The following is a 14,433-nucleotide window of genomic DNA, read 5'->3' on the forward strand; positions in this document are numbered from 1 at the left end:
TCCTTAATTTTGATTTGCTGACCGAGTGTCCAGCCAGCTCTTCCAAACCAGCTTGATTCTTTCGTTTCGTAAGATAACGTTGCTCATCCTAAGATGTTTTCAACAGTTTCATGACGGTTGGTATGCGACAAAATGTAATCAGTAGAAAGTACAAGTTGACCAACTGCTGTGATAATGTGTTGGTACTATCTGAAGTGGCAAAGGAATAACGTTCGTCTAAAAATAAGTGTAGTAATACTGTGCTTGTTCCTGAGCGAGACTCTGAGGTGACGATTGTAAAAGTCGATCCCATAGTTTCATTTTTGTTTACGTTACCACATTTTTAAGCACATTTTAAGAAAATAACCGTCAATTAGCCGTACGCCAGAAGACCTCTTCCAACAAAATCATGACCTGGACTTTAAATCCAACGACCCGGCAAACCGTTTGCCAGTAGTCAGCGATAGTTTTTATGCAGTCTTCGGTGGAAAATATTGAGTTAGAAAGGGTCATCTAAAAGAATTCCAAAGTTTCTTTTCTGACTAATATGAAAAGGATCATAAAACAACAGGTCGCTCTTCAATTTTTTTTATCTCCCCTTTTAGGCAAACAGTTTGAGGTGCACTCAGAGCTCGCTGAAACCCTGCACTGTAGCCGCTACTGGCGCACCCGTGAATCCGGGAAACTTTAACGATGACAGTGCACCTGTGAGAGCAATAATAATAAACCTAATCTTAATACGCAGAGAAGAGTTATGAAGCTTCCACTATAAAAAGACATTAACCCCCTGTTGTTTGTGTTCCTCGCTGCGGGCAGGAGCCATGAAAGTGGCTGCAGGAAAAGAAAAACTCCTAATCACCATCAATAAAAACCTAATACTCTCCTGCTTGTGTAGCAATGCCAGTTATGAGAGGACATGATTTTATGGAGTTGGAGTATACTGTGGCATAAAAATCAAGTCGGTGTGATTGCCTTGGGGGAGTGTTTTTATGTCTGTGAAACCTTGAAAAATTGGACACACTGGGGGGTTATGGGCGTTATCAACCCCAGACACTCTGCTGGAGATTGTCAGAATGAGTCGATCTCAATCCACTCCTGCGAGTCCTGCAGTTCTGTATATTTGGCCGTGGTGCACTTATAGGAGAAAGTAATTCGGCAGCATTCGACTCAACAAGCACGACCCTCGCCGGGCAGGAAATGCTACTGGGGGCTCTCAGAGGGACGTCAGCTGAGACACTTTACAGTTTAGCTCGATGTGTGCACTTAACTGTGCCTGGGCTGAAAGTGAATTCCTCTCACTGAGCGGTCTTGTTCAGTCCGGCTGCTTCGACATTATGGTGCAAACTCAAACTCGGTCCTGCATGAGTCTCAGGGCAAGTTCGTCAAGGACAAGTGAGCAATAAATCTAAGAGGGAGGGTTGAACAGCAGCGTATCGCACTCAGTCCTGTCAACGGCGCCTGACTTATATCTGACATAGTCGTGATGAGGTTTCTGTTGACCTGTCGCCACCATCTTGTCTCACTCTCTGTGGCTCTTTCTCGCCGTTTGACAGCCGAATATCCAGCCAACGCATAGCTGTCATGGTGTAAACCCCTCACTAATGATCAATAAAGTTACCATCATCATAACAGTGTCCAGTGATCAATGATGGCTTCACCAAGCAGCGGTTTGGTTTGGTGGCTGCTCATATGTATGTGTGTCATTGGTCATACGCTCGCTTATAACAGCCGACTCATGGCTTAATTGCAAAAAAAAAAGGATTACATTTTAATTCGTTGCTGCACAGATGTTTTGTCAGAACACAAAAGTCGGTGATTTGCTCCACAAGCTTGTGGTAAAAGATATTTATCCCCTCGTTGTCCTCCCTGATAAGCACGTCTGCAACAACGCTGTTAACATTGTGGTTAAAATTCAGCTATTTGGGTCACTTCACACGTTCATCGTGTTTAATTCATCATATCATTTAATCTGTAACTCATAATTACTTTCCCTCCTCTGCAAAGAGTCACAAACTGACCTTGCCTGATAAAGTAAATGTTCTAATATTGTGGAAAAACTCATCTTTCATGATAAATGAGACTGGTTGTACAAATAAAAAGTAGACGAGTGTGTCCAAACATCCTGCCTCTCTTCTCACCAGTTAGAAAACCCTTTGCAGTCTTTAAAGGTTCTTGTTTTATCCATCTGGTGCTGCAGTCTGGGCCCAAATGGCCGATGACGAGAGACTGTGTGTGCTGTGGACAGAAAGGAAGGGACGGAGAGCCAAAGAATCACACATAAGACGAGGTGGGCGGGTTGAACTTTGTCCTCTTCTGAGTGATCATCGTCAGGCATCACAAACTGTCCACCGATCCTCAGAAAAACAGCTCGGTTTGATCTAAATGTGATCGCTGGCATCGTATGTCTGACATGTGTGTTCGATGTATCAGCGACGAGCCTCCTCTCGGCAAGCACGCGCCTCATACATGGAAACTCTGAACGTTTAGCACATAAACGCAGTTGTACTTCCTGAACGCTGAGCTTCCACTGTCTGCTTAGCTGAATACATTAACTCAATATGTTCAAGGTTTTTAAAATCCATATGTACAGGATCGAAGCCAGGAATGTCAAAATATGGATGTCAGCAGTCCTACAGCGAGCATCTTTAGACAAAAAGGTATTTTTCTTTACCTTTTCTTCTGCTTAGAAAAATGACTGGTCATTATTTACGCTTAATTTGTTTTAATAAACCTAATTAACTAAACCTGATTAAAGTATGACAAAAAAGTTGATGCAACTTTAATGTTCATTTCCCACCAAAATTAAATATCAACAGCCAACACACGGATATCAGATTTTCTATCTTGGCCAAAACATTTTGACCATGACAACATTATTATAGTAACAGTAACAGTTCTAGAAAATTATCGGCCAGATTCATCTTCATATTGAACTTCAATTACACTTGAATGTAGGAGGTGGAGACTCAAAAGAATGAAAACACAGACAAAAGACAACCACTCGAACTGATAATATCCATAACAGGATGCCAGTATTTTGAATATACACATCAGGCACTTTATTAAACCACTTAGCCAGGTGAGGGTTTTAAAGCCTTTCTGTGTGTAGCTCAGCACCTCTGCATTATGTGAGCCCTCATGCACACCTCAACAGTCAGTAAGAAAACAGAACGTTTGTTAGAGAAGCCTTGAATGTTGATGATTTTGAGTGTATCCTGGAACAGTTCTGCCCTCCTAAGCTGAGCTAAATGCTAACGGCCCCTGAAGGTTAACCGGGGCCATTACATGACAACTCTCTCCTTTTGAATGAAAGAATAGCCTCAGAAATGAGCACAGAAACACTGGCTTTTCAGCTCGCAGGAGCCTCTTTGGGCAGTTGTTTCAGCTTAAACTCTGCAGACATGAACAATGGCAATGATGTTTAACACATATGCAGAGGATCCCTCTCCTGAATGGTATTTCCTCTTTTCACTGAAAGCTGGAAACAATTTTAGCCAAGCGGGTTTGCCAGCTCACTCCTCATGTCCCAGACCCTCTCAGTACTGACTGGTCCCTGTTTGATCTCCTTTATGTGTTTTCTGTCTCTCAAAACTCCTCTGAGGCTCTTGGAGGGAGGGATGGAGGATAGAGGAGGATCAGGGATCAAAGTGAATGAACTCGGTTTAGAGATCAGCTCAGGGATCCTGGATGATCTCCTGTCAGTTACAAGATGATCCACTCGTTCTGTTTTCAGTTACGTGAAGTCAAGCGACGCCACCCGTACTCTGAAAAGGTCGGGGCTGTGAAGAGGGTCTATGAAACTCGCTGAACACTGTGGTAGTGCAAACAACATCAGAACAACATGATTTCTTGTAATCTGACTTGAAAAGATATAACTTATTCTGTCAAGTGTATAAAGAAACACAACCAGCATATTAGCACACTTCCCAGCATGCATTGTGTCAGTTAAATCTCTCCCGAGACCCTTCGTGTTGACAGTTTAGAGTGGTACCGAATCCAGTCTAAACCCCTTACAGGAGCAGGTTCACATGTTGTCCTGATAGCAGGGCTAAAGCGGCTCAGTTAAGAGCTCATGTTCTGGAGCTTCAAACTGAGACCCGTGAGAGGAAATAAAGATTGTTTGTGATGTTTGTCGTTACTGAGCAAAGTTCATTTAACAACTGGATTCACAAAAAGAGAAGACCTTAAAGAAAAAGAAGGCAGCAGTTGAATTTACACGTTTAAGCTGAAACAGTCCAACGTCATCTACAGTTTGCTTTTAGGCTCCCAAACTCATTTCCACTCTTATGCATTTTAAGTTGTCATCAATGTTGAGATAAAACATCTGGTCCTCTTTAGAAATCGTGTGTTTGTTTCCTCGACATAAGATAAATTATCCTGTTATCAAAAGAAAATGGCCTTTGTTAGTTCAAGATAACAAAACAATTCATTCCTGATCTGCAGATAGCGTAATTAAAAATAATAATAATTGCACCCACAGCTTGCAGAGATAAAGCTATAAGAATAGCGAAACCATCATTATGTCATTGGTTTCATTCAACACTTTTAATATCGTCGGATGTAATGAGACTCGTGGCCCCCGAGGCCAGTATGGGGGGGCTTCAAGACGTGTGTGTTGTTATTAAGATGGTTACTGCAGGGAATTAATTATCCAGAGCTTATTGCCACCCACCGTGAAACTGCCAGCTTCATACCGTACTTCATCATCAATATGAAAATAAAATACCTTTTAGTGACTACGAGTCTTAACTACTGTGTGCCTGCTCTGGATTTCCAACATCATCTCAAACATCCACTTCTAGCTTTTCCGGAAAGACGGCTCCAAACATCTCCTTCCACATCCAGAGGATAACAGATGCTCCTCAAACGGATTGCTGTGATTAGGATGTAGCTGCTTCCAAATCCGGATTAGGGTGACAAAACAAGTTTTAGTCGTTTCTGTGACAGAGCACCAGGAGACTTGAAAAGAGCTTCCTCGTTTAGCGAGAAAAAGAGAACATTCAGAAAACTTCACCCACGCTCAGACGTTCTATCAAACAGTGTTGCCTATCATGTGAGTTATCACTCTCTTGATGTGAACGTAAACCAGTTAATACGAGTTTAGATTAGCACTCAGTCAGGTCTAGTTTTCATGAGGCCAGTCTGCTTTGTAGTTCTTCCTTTATAAGTCATCAGGCTGCTGCAAATCAGTGCTGGCAAGACCTGAACCTGAATATTTCACAACTACATTTTGTTTCATTGATTTCTGGCAAAATGCTGTTAACCCAGCTTGGGCCTTCACTCTGTGTACAGAGGAGGTCTGTGTGTAAAAAAACGTGTGTTCTGCATGTACTAGTGTGTACACGGGCAGTCTGACAATGACCTTATACCTGACCAGTTTTGCACAGACTTTGCTAATTTTTTGTGTCATTTTCCTTCATTTTTGTACTTCTACAGTGAGGCTATACAGTTAAATGGTTTCTTGTCTGTGACGTGATAGACAATCTGGAGCCTGCACAGGGTGTTTTATTTTGAAAAGTGACCAGGTTCCCTATGCCGTTCTTCAATCTGCTCTGTGCAGTTTGGCTCAGTGTCCAAAAATAGTCGAGGCGTAGCTGTGCCCAGTGGAACCAAGCAGTAATTCAAATGCTGAGAACTTGTGTTTGAGTTAGCAAGCAAGAATGGTATTTATATTCCTGAAAATTGAGCACAGCAAAAGACTTTTACTCTGAGAGGGTTCATTTTACCCCTGCCTTACCACTGGACCAACTTTTTGATGGGTCATTGTTCTAAAACCATAATGATTAGGTAGCCTGTTTTAATTTCCATGGATGTACAATGATCTGAGGCATATATAAGCTCGTGTTTCTCATGCTGTCCTGTTCTCCCCTTTTTTTAAAATATATGTAATAAACAAGATTACATTTGTTAATTGAGCTTTAGAGGTTTCGGCAGGTATATGTTTAGAAACTTCAGACAGAGTCAGGTGAGCTTTTTCCCTCTTTATGCTAGGCTAAGCTAATTGTCTGCTTGCTGTAGCTCAATAGTTTGCAGAAACACATTAGTGGGATCAATTTTCTATACAAATTATCAGCAAAACAGCAAATTACTGTAGCTCTGTAAATCTGTTCTGTTAAATGTGTGCAAATAAATGATGATGGCTTCCAGTCGGTCTAACTGCTGGAAGTATGACACATTAGCCTTCACTAAAGTATCTCAACCCTCCTATGCGTGCATAAACACAGGCACATCAATGCCATGACGGACATAGAAACTGGCTCATGTTTGCACACGTATGTTTACTGATGTTAGCAAATATGCACACCCACACAAAACCATGCATGTATGTTGAACACTCCCTTGTCAGTTTGAGAGTATCCGTGTGTCAGCCTCCTCACAGGGAGTAATTGGGGTTATGGGAGAAACTGAAGGGGCCACATGTTTATTTAAGGTCAAACCGTTGACTAGTTTACATTCCTGCCTATATCAGGACTGAATGGACAAGCTGGGATGATTTATTTGTAAAACCAGAGCTGAGATCATCGTATAGTGTGCTTCATTTGGTCTCAGTTGGAGAAAATAACATTACTTTCACTCACAGTGGGGCGATTCTGACCAGGGGTGGATGTGATGTGATAGTTATTCACAAACAGAACTGTTGATTTACCACCCAAGGCTGAGAAAGTCAAATATGAGTGATTTTGAATAGCTGTAAAGATAAGAAATAGGTGCTGTTCTGGGAGGTTTCCATTTTAAAATATTCGGTAAAGAACTTCATCTAGTGCTGCTTTTTCAGTTCAATGTGGGTTTTGAAGCATATTCCACAGAGCTCTCCCACTGTTCTGCTGATTGAATGCTTGTATTGATTAAGAAAGTGTGTATGTGTGTGCTGGAGTCGATCACACTCTGACCTGTGGGGATGTGTTGAGTCTGACGAGAAAATGGATTGCACTGAGAGCTAGAAATGGGAGTTTGGACCTTTTGGGAATCTCTGGCTGGCTGACTGTCCCCTGATCAGACTTTAAATATTTATATGACATTTTGACACAGAGCCTGCGTCGAGAGAGAGAGAATGAGTTGGTGTGTGTCTGTGTGACACAGGCTTTGCCCTGAGCTTTATGGCACACTATAAGACAGAGCTGGACTGTTCCCCATGCTTTGCTTTGAATCAGGGCCCTGGGGTGTCTGCCATCTGCAGCCTGGCATCAAGAGGTCTCATACAGATTATGTCATGATATGCCATCAGGGACATAAACATTGTCCCACTGAGGACCCACATTCGCGTGTAAAGCTTGACATTTTTACTTCCTGTTCTCCCAAAAACTAAGACTAATTTCTGATAAAAGAGGTTAAAAAGGTAGAAATGTTTCGGCTGAAAATGTTAGTCCACTTTTATTTAACTTACAGTTACAGTTAAGCTACCTGCCAGATGCTCGAGGCTAGGTAGCTAGCTTAAATGTTATAGTGAAAAAAGTAGTGAATAAATGTTTGAAAAAAAAGCAACCCACAGATGTCAGTAATAAATACATTAAAATGTTAGCTGTTTAAATGGTGGAAAAAGGTACAAGTGATGACATGATTGAAAAGGTTAGCTAACTTTGATTAACTTAAAGTTAAGCTAGCTAGCTCAAAGGTCAACCTTAAAAAGCTAAAAGTAATGGATAAATGACTGAAAAAGTGAGGATCAACAGATTGAATAGTTATTAGCTAGCTTAAAGGTAAAAGTAAAACAAGCTTTAAGCCATTTAAAATCAGCTCAGATGAATTTAATCAAACTTCACGTACGTGGACATCTAACACAAAAGGTGTCTGCAGGTCTGCCTAACTGACTTCCTGTTCTTCTCAGTAGAGATTCCTGGCAGTTTAAAAACCTTTGCTTGATTCGCTAATTAAATCCTCAGCTTTTTCCCGCAGTTGGTTCTTTAAACACTTCCTTGTCTAATTTTGAGTTTACCTTTCAAGTTCTGCGTCTGGGGCACTGGCAAGAGATTTCCCTTGCTCAGTGTATAATGTGCATTATCCACTGTGAGACGTATTAAGGGCTTATTTCGGTAAGACACTCAAGCTCTTTAAATCAGACCCTGGCCTGCTTGCGAGCTTTCTCCACCATCTTTATTCTATAAACTGTATGCCAAAGCCAAGAACATTTTGGCAGGGACTGCAAGGTTTTTGCTCCATTATCCTAATTGCCTTTAACCTGTAATCAATATTTACGGCACAGACAACCGAAAGCGCTGAAGGACTAAGCATTTCTCCCTCTTCTCTCTTGCCGCTGATTTTATTAAGGAAGACTGCAGCCGAAGTGAAAGAGCATTTCCTGGATATAGCTCAGGACGATTCAGGTGATTTTTCGCCGTGTGTTAACTCCTGACCTTCCGCTCGCCTCATTTTGAACTGAACAATCTGCTCAATACAATCGACCTTTGTCACGTATTGTTTGCAGAATGAAAAGTCCTGCGATGGGAGAAAAAATAAAAAGGTCAGGTAAAAAGGACAGAAAAGGTGAAACCAAGGCGAGGATGCGTTACGGAAGATGAAAGGGTGCAGAAGAAAGGGGGGTAAGTGGGATGAAGAAGGCGAGGAAAAGGGGCCTGAAGGAGAAGGAACAGCGAGAAATCAAGTCTGCAGAGTGTGAAAGGCCAACAGCCCACGCTGTGATTCCATCTGGCCTCCTCGCTCAGCATGTGTGTGTTTGAACGAGTGGAAGAGCGCCAGAGCGAAAAATGACCCCATATATGTGTTTGTGTATGTAAGCGTGAGGCTGCATATGTGTGTGTGAGTACATGCCCACAGTCTGAGTGTGTGATGGGATGTCCACAGCTCCTCGGCATACAGAGGCTGAAGTCAGAGGGGACACATCTGTCATACTGGCTGGAAAAAGACACCCGGAGGTACTTAATGAGTGGGTGAAAAACGTCAACTTGAATGTTTGAGCTTGTAAATTTGTATTTTACCCCTGATAAGTTCCCAGAGACCTACACCACGGCCCTGTTTGTTTCTCGTACTGGGCAACTTTTGTCGTGAAAGAATATAAAACTCCTTGCTAGTTTAATCATTGTGGGAAATCTTTAACCTAAAGGTAAGAAACAGAAAAACGAAACAGAAAACGATGCTACTTTAACAATCCAGAAATCAGTGGTGGATCCACGGCCATTGTGATCCATACACTTTATATTAGCCTTATTTTTATATTTTTAAATATTATTTTCTGTTTGTGTAAGCACTGTCCTGTTCTAATGGCAGGGATGCTCAGGAGGTAGAAGTACTGCAGTAATCTTACTGTTCACAAATAAAGCACATTCCTGCTTTTTTCTAATCACACATAGAGTTGAAGTGTCAAAAACTGCAGTTCCTAGAATGACCACTTGAGGCTGGCTCCAAAAGTGAGTCAACCCCTGAAAGATCAAGATGTCAAAAACTTTACAGCAGAAATAAACATGTTTACAGCCTGATACAACTGTTTCTAAATAAAAAATGTCTTCACAGCCAATTGTGCATGGAGAGTTGATTTACTGCACTTAGAAAAATAGCATTTTATTGACAATATTTAATGAAATTGTTGCATTTCTTTCAAATTCCATTTTCAGAGTTGAAAATCTAGACAAGAACACAATGAACTTTAATCGTTCAGCTCGGTGATGAACAGACGCTCAGTGTATGTTTCACTCCAACAATTTGTTTTAAATTGAAATCACCAAATTAAAACAAAACCTTTGTGGATGCGTGAACGATCCTTCATCAGACAGTTTTACCTTTCAGAAACACTCGTACATTATGTTTATGCTGGCACGTGACATTTTAGCCTGATGCACAGTTTACAAGTGTCATCTAAGCCTGGGAATACTTACTATCCAAGGAGCTCATTATGTAAAAGGCTCTGAGTCAGTTGACCTTAAAGGAGTCTCTTGCATGTTACTGTGCTTCACTGTCTTGGCTGAATTGGGCTCGCCACACTAAACATCCATGCTGTACGATGAGAAAAGTCCAGCATCATAATCCCCTCGGCTTCAATAACAAATAGTGATGAAACAAACAGCCTTTCAAATCCCTCTGAATCCTCCCGTCTTCACTCCCGAGCTCTGTTTTGTCCCTAAATATCCCCTGACCCATTTCAGGCTGTCGTTTGAGACAGTTTAAACTGTCTTGCATAAATGGCAGTCTGGGGTAGTCGCTGTAATAGTGTCAGCAGTCTGAGGGGCTGATCTACAAGAGCTGCATTTATAGAGCAACACTGTCAAAAAAAACAACACAAACAAGAAGTTTATCCACGAGAAAAGTCAAAGGAATTCTTGCAGGTTTAATTAGTGATGTAATTTCAGGTGTCTCGTCTCCTGTCCCAAACGCAGTATTAGTAGACGCGGCTTGTGTTGCATGTCTGATGTGAATCTGACTGACTTAAGACTGAATGAATGTTAAATTTCTAGGAGCAGTCGAGTGAGTCAGCACCCATAAGAGTCTTCCAATATGGAGCCACTGCTGCTGAAGAGTTTATTTATAGCACATTTCATGCACGACATGCACCTCAGAGAACTGAGATTAAAATCATATCTGTCTCGACAAGAGCTTATAGTCTTTATTTTAAGTTACATACAAGTAAGTACATCAAGTAAGTTAACTTAATTTAACCCAAACCACAATCTTCTCCTAAAGCGAAACGCGCACTTTTGGTGCCTGAATGTAAGCACCACTTTTGACAGTTTGCTCGCTTGTTTTCTGCGCGTTCAAAACTCATAAGACGCAAACTGCGTTAAAAAGCTTCAAATGTGCGACATGAGTTGTGTTCTCAAAAGTGTCTCATGATTTATTTGCCATCCCGTGTGATCGCGGATTTCATTCGATTACGAAGCGCTAAACGTGTACATAAAAAGGACTAACATAACAATGTGTCAGCTTACATCTTTCACATACTTTAATCTTTTTCTTAGCTGGAGTGCTGACGTCTCTGGGTGATTCGCTACCCGTCAGCCTCATTGGTCGTGCAGTATGGAGCCTTCACCCAGGAGCAACTTTTCACGACGTGACGTGTGATTCAAAGTGCTGACATGAAGTCCGCCTGGTTGATGCTACGATATGAAGGATGAAATTCTGATCAAACTGTATATTTCACGATGGATTTTAGTCAGTCAGCTTTGTCGCATCCATCGACGGGCAACACGAGTGTGTAAGAACTCGTGAATCTTCATCCGTTTTTACCCAGCAGCATGTAGCCGCTATTTTTTCTTGTAGCTCAAAAAAGTATCATTAAAAGTGCAGATACCCACAATTTGGCTCATTTGAGATGAATTCATTAGCAAAACGATCAAATATGTTTCGAAGTTGTTGCCAACCAAATCTTGGCAGATGAATACAATGACAATCAAAAGCTGCTGGTTTCAGCCAATCACCTCTTTGTAAAGCTCCTCCAAACCCCGCAGCCTGTCTCGGGTTGACCTTTACCTGTGTTAGTCGCTGGCAGTGAACAGATCCAGCTTGGTTTTGGCTCTGTGAAGCAGGAAGCCTCCTGTGGAGGGTCATGGACACTTGCAGGAAGGGGAGAAGAATGTGAATCAAGACATTTTATTTCGGTGGCCCGTCTTTCATGGCAGCACAAAACGATGACATGAGTACGTCTTTAATGCGACCATCTGAATTCATTGAAATCCAAAGAGATTCAACACGCTGAGTTGCACAGTCCAACCAGATGCTGCCGGAAAGATTTTTCTTTTCTCGCCCGGTGGATCCAGACAGAGTGGCCTTTCACTGGGCTGCAGTAAAGAACGCCAGCCTCCTCCAGCTATTCATTATCTTAAGTGTGTGTCTGCAGCAGACAGTGAGCGGGGAGCGTTCAGATGCACCCTGGGAAAGACTGCTGAAACATGCTTTTCAAAAGGGAAGATCTCACAGAGACTGTAAACCATCAATGCTTCTGATTAATATGGCTGACGTGTGTCCGAGTTGTCGGATTGTTGCCATAACAATGTTGGGTGTGCGATTGTAAAACCTTTTTTTCTTTGTTTTATGATTATTGCTTCACAAATTTACCCTGAGGAAGAGAAGGTCATTATTACTTTCCTGTTCATGATTCTTGAGATTTGGTGGTTGAGTAAAAACAAGAACCTTTATTATATCACTCACTAGGGGTGGAAATGCAACCTCTTTCACAGCTGATCAAATAATTATGGACTGTGACAACAAAGGAGCAGAATTGCCCTAAATAAATTGCTTTTAAGTATCATACGGTTTTAACACACAGAGGGCATGACAACCCAAACCTAAGTAGTTTACCTGAAAGTTTCTCTGATAAAGTCTGGTCTGACATTCACGATGTGTCTCAAAGTCAAGGACTGGATCTCGGGTCCTCAAACAGCTCCGTCACCGAATGGCAGTGAAGGACTCCGATGTCCAGGATCCTTCAGGTTCAAATCCTTTCCACAGAGATTTTCCAAAGATGAGTGCACATTTCTTCTTCTTTTTTTTTTTATTGGTGGAGGATTACTGCCAACTGCCGTGACTATTTTGCCTTTTTGTTTCCAGGATTGCTGCACTGTGTGTGGTGTCTGTAAATGGACGCTGAGGTTTGAAGGTGCCTGCAGATAATCTACGAAAGATCAGAAGCTAATCTCAGGATCAAGAAAGACTTCAACCATAAAGAGAGAATAAAAATGATGAAACTTGAAAAGTAAACACAAGTGAAGAGAACTTCAGGTTCACGGCAGCACTGAACTGTGGTGTGGATGAGGTGAGGAAGAGCGTTCTGAGGTTAATCAGCCTCACCTGTTGACGTGCACCTTGATGCCTATCAAACCATCAATGTCTCGGCTTTAATGAGGCAGGAAGAGCAGCGGGATGAGGCCGATTAAACTAATATCCTAAGTGCCTTCCTTCATCTTCTAGTGATTGAACGCTGTGAATGTCAACCGGCTGCTGCCGCTGCTGAAGCGAGGCAGGAAGTGGAACTCTGGTCTGTCTGTGTGCTGAGTACCTTGTGTACCTGAAGTAAAAGTACCAAATACAACAAAAATACTCCTCTACAAGTAAAGGTGCAGTATGTAAGACTTATCAGTAAGTGTCAAAAATACAAACTGCAGAAAATGGTCAGAAGTTGTGTCTATTGTTATTTCTTTTGGGATTAATATTACCGCTGCCTTAATGTGTATGTTTAACTTCTTTATATGCTGTTGGTTTGTCTGATCTGCAGCAATGCATTGCATTGTAGCGCGTATCTCTGCTTTCAGACAATGCATTTTCCAGCTAAACCAAGAGAAAGAGTAGTCGAGAGTAGTCAGGTAAAAAGTACAATGTTTTCCCCTGTGATGTTGTGGAGTAGGAGTAATATCTCAAATCTGTACATGGCGTCCATCCATCCAGTATCCATCACTGCTTATCCTCAGGAGGGTCCGTGACCCTGAGTCCTGTATGCTCTATAACATATTCAGACGCAGCACCGAGGTCGTATAAACTGAGCTTCTGAAGTTCTCAGACTAAAGTATTTCCCACTTTTGTGAGTCAGGTGACCGTGTTTTATTGCCTGAAATAATTCAGCTTTTATTGGTGTGGTGTGTGGACGAGAGGAGTTCACTTCCTCCTTTTTGAAAGGCGTTTTCAGGTACCACTCAGCCCACCAACCAGACACCTTTTTCATTTACGGGCGCCATAAAAACAAGATGCCATTCAGACTCGTTGAAGGGAGCTGATCGATTTTGTCTGCACAACTCTAGGAAAAAAGAATGTTACCACAGTCGAGGGAGTTCGGACACGTTTTCATGGAAAGCTTCTTTCCTGTATGAGAGTTCTGCTTTTAATCTGAAACAAATCTGGACAAACACACAGCCTAGACAGCTGGACGCTGAGTCGATACTCCTCCTGTAACTCTCTGATGCTGACAGATTTTCATTTCTGTGTGGAAGATTTTGGTAAATTTTCACAAATTATTTAAATGACCCAGAAGTGCTTATTTGAATTGGTTTTAAAACGGTGATAATTGCTGGAAGTGCCTGTTAATTATTATAGCTGCCTGTGAAAAAAATGATTCGAAAAGCATTTAAAGAAACTATTGTTGTGTTTATACCAATCGGGGAACAATTACCTCGCAAACAAAGAGGCCTTTCAGGAGCACAATGGAATGATAAAAGTTTTCCTTTATGGGTGGAAATTAACGTGAGTATTTCCTCCAGAATGCCTGATTTTCAATTTCTGTAAGGGTTCAAAAGGTTAGGCAAATGAAATTACAATAGAAAATTAGAAAAAGCCTGCGTCTGCTTTGTGTCGTATCTCTTTTTCGTTCCACCCTTTAAAGAGTCACTCACGCTTTAAGCGGCGCAGAGCTAAGAAAATCCTCTCAGACAAAAAGAGCTGCTTATCTTTCTCTCTCCATAATAACAGAAATCCAATACATTTCATTACTCGCAGAAATTCTAATTAATGCCGAGTTTATAAAAGGAGGCCGATCAGTCGGTGTTATCTGCAGACGGAGCTGGATGCAGCTGTGGAGCAAAG

This window comes from Scatophagus argus, chromosome 18 (assembly GCF_020382885.2).
Source record: "Scatophagus argus isolate fScaArg1 chromosome 18, fScaArg1.pri, whole genome shotgun sequence".
Classification (NCBI taxonomy): Eukaryota; Metazoa; Chordata; class Actinopteri; family Scatophagidae; genus Scatophagus; species Scatophagus argus.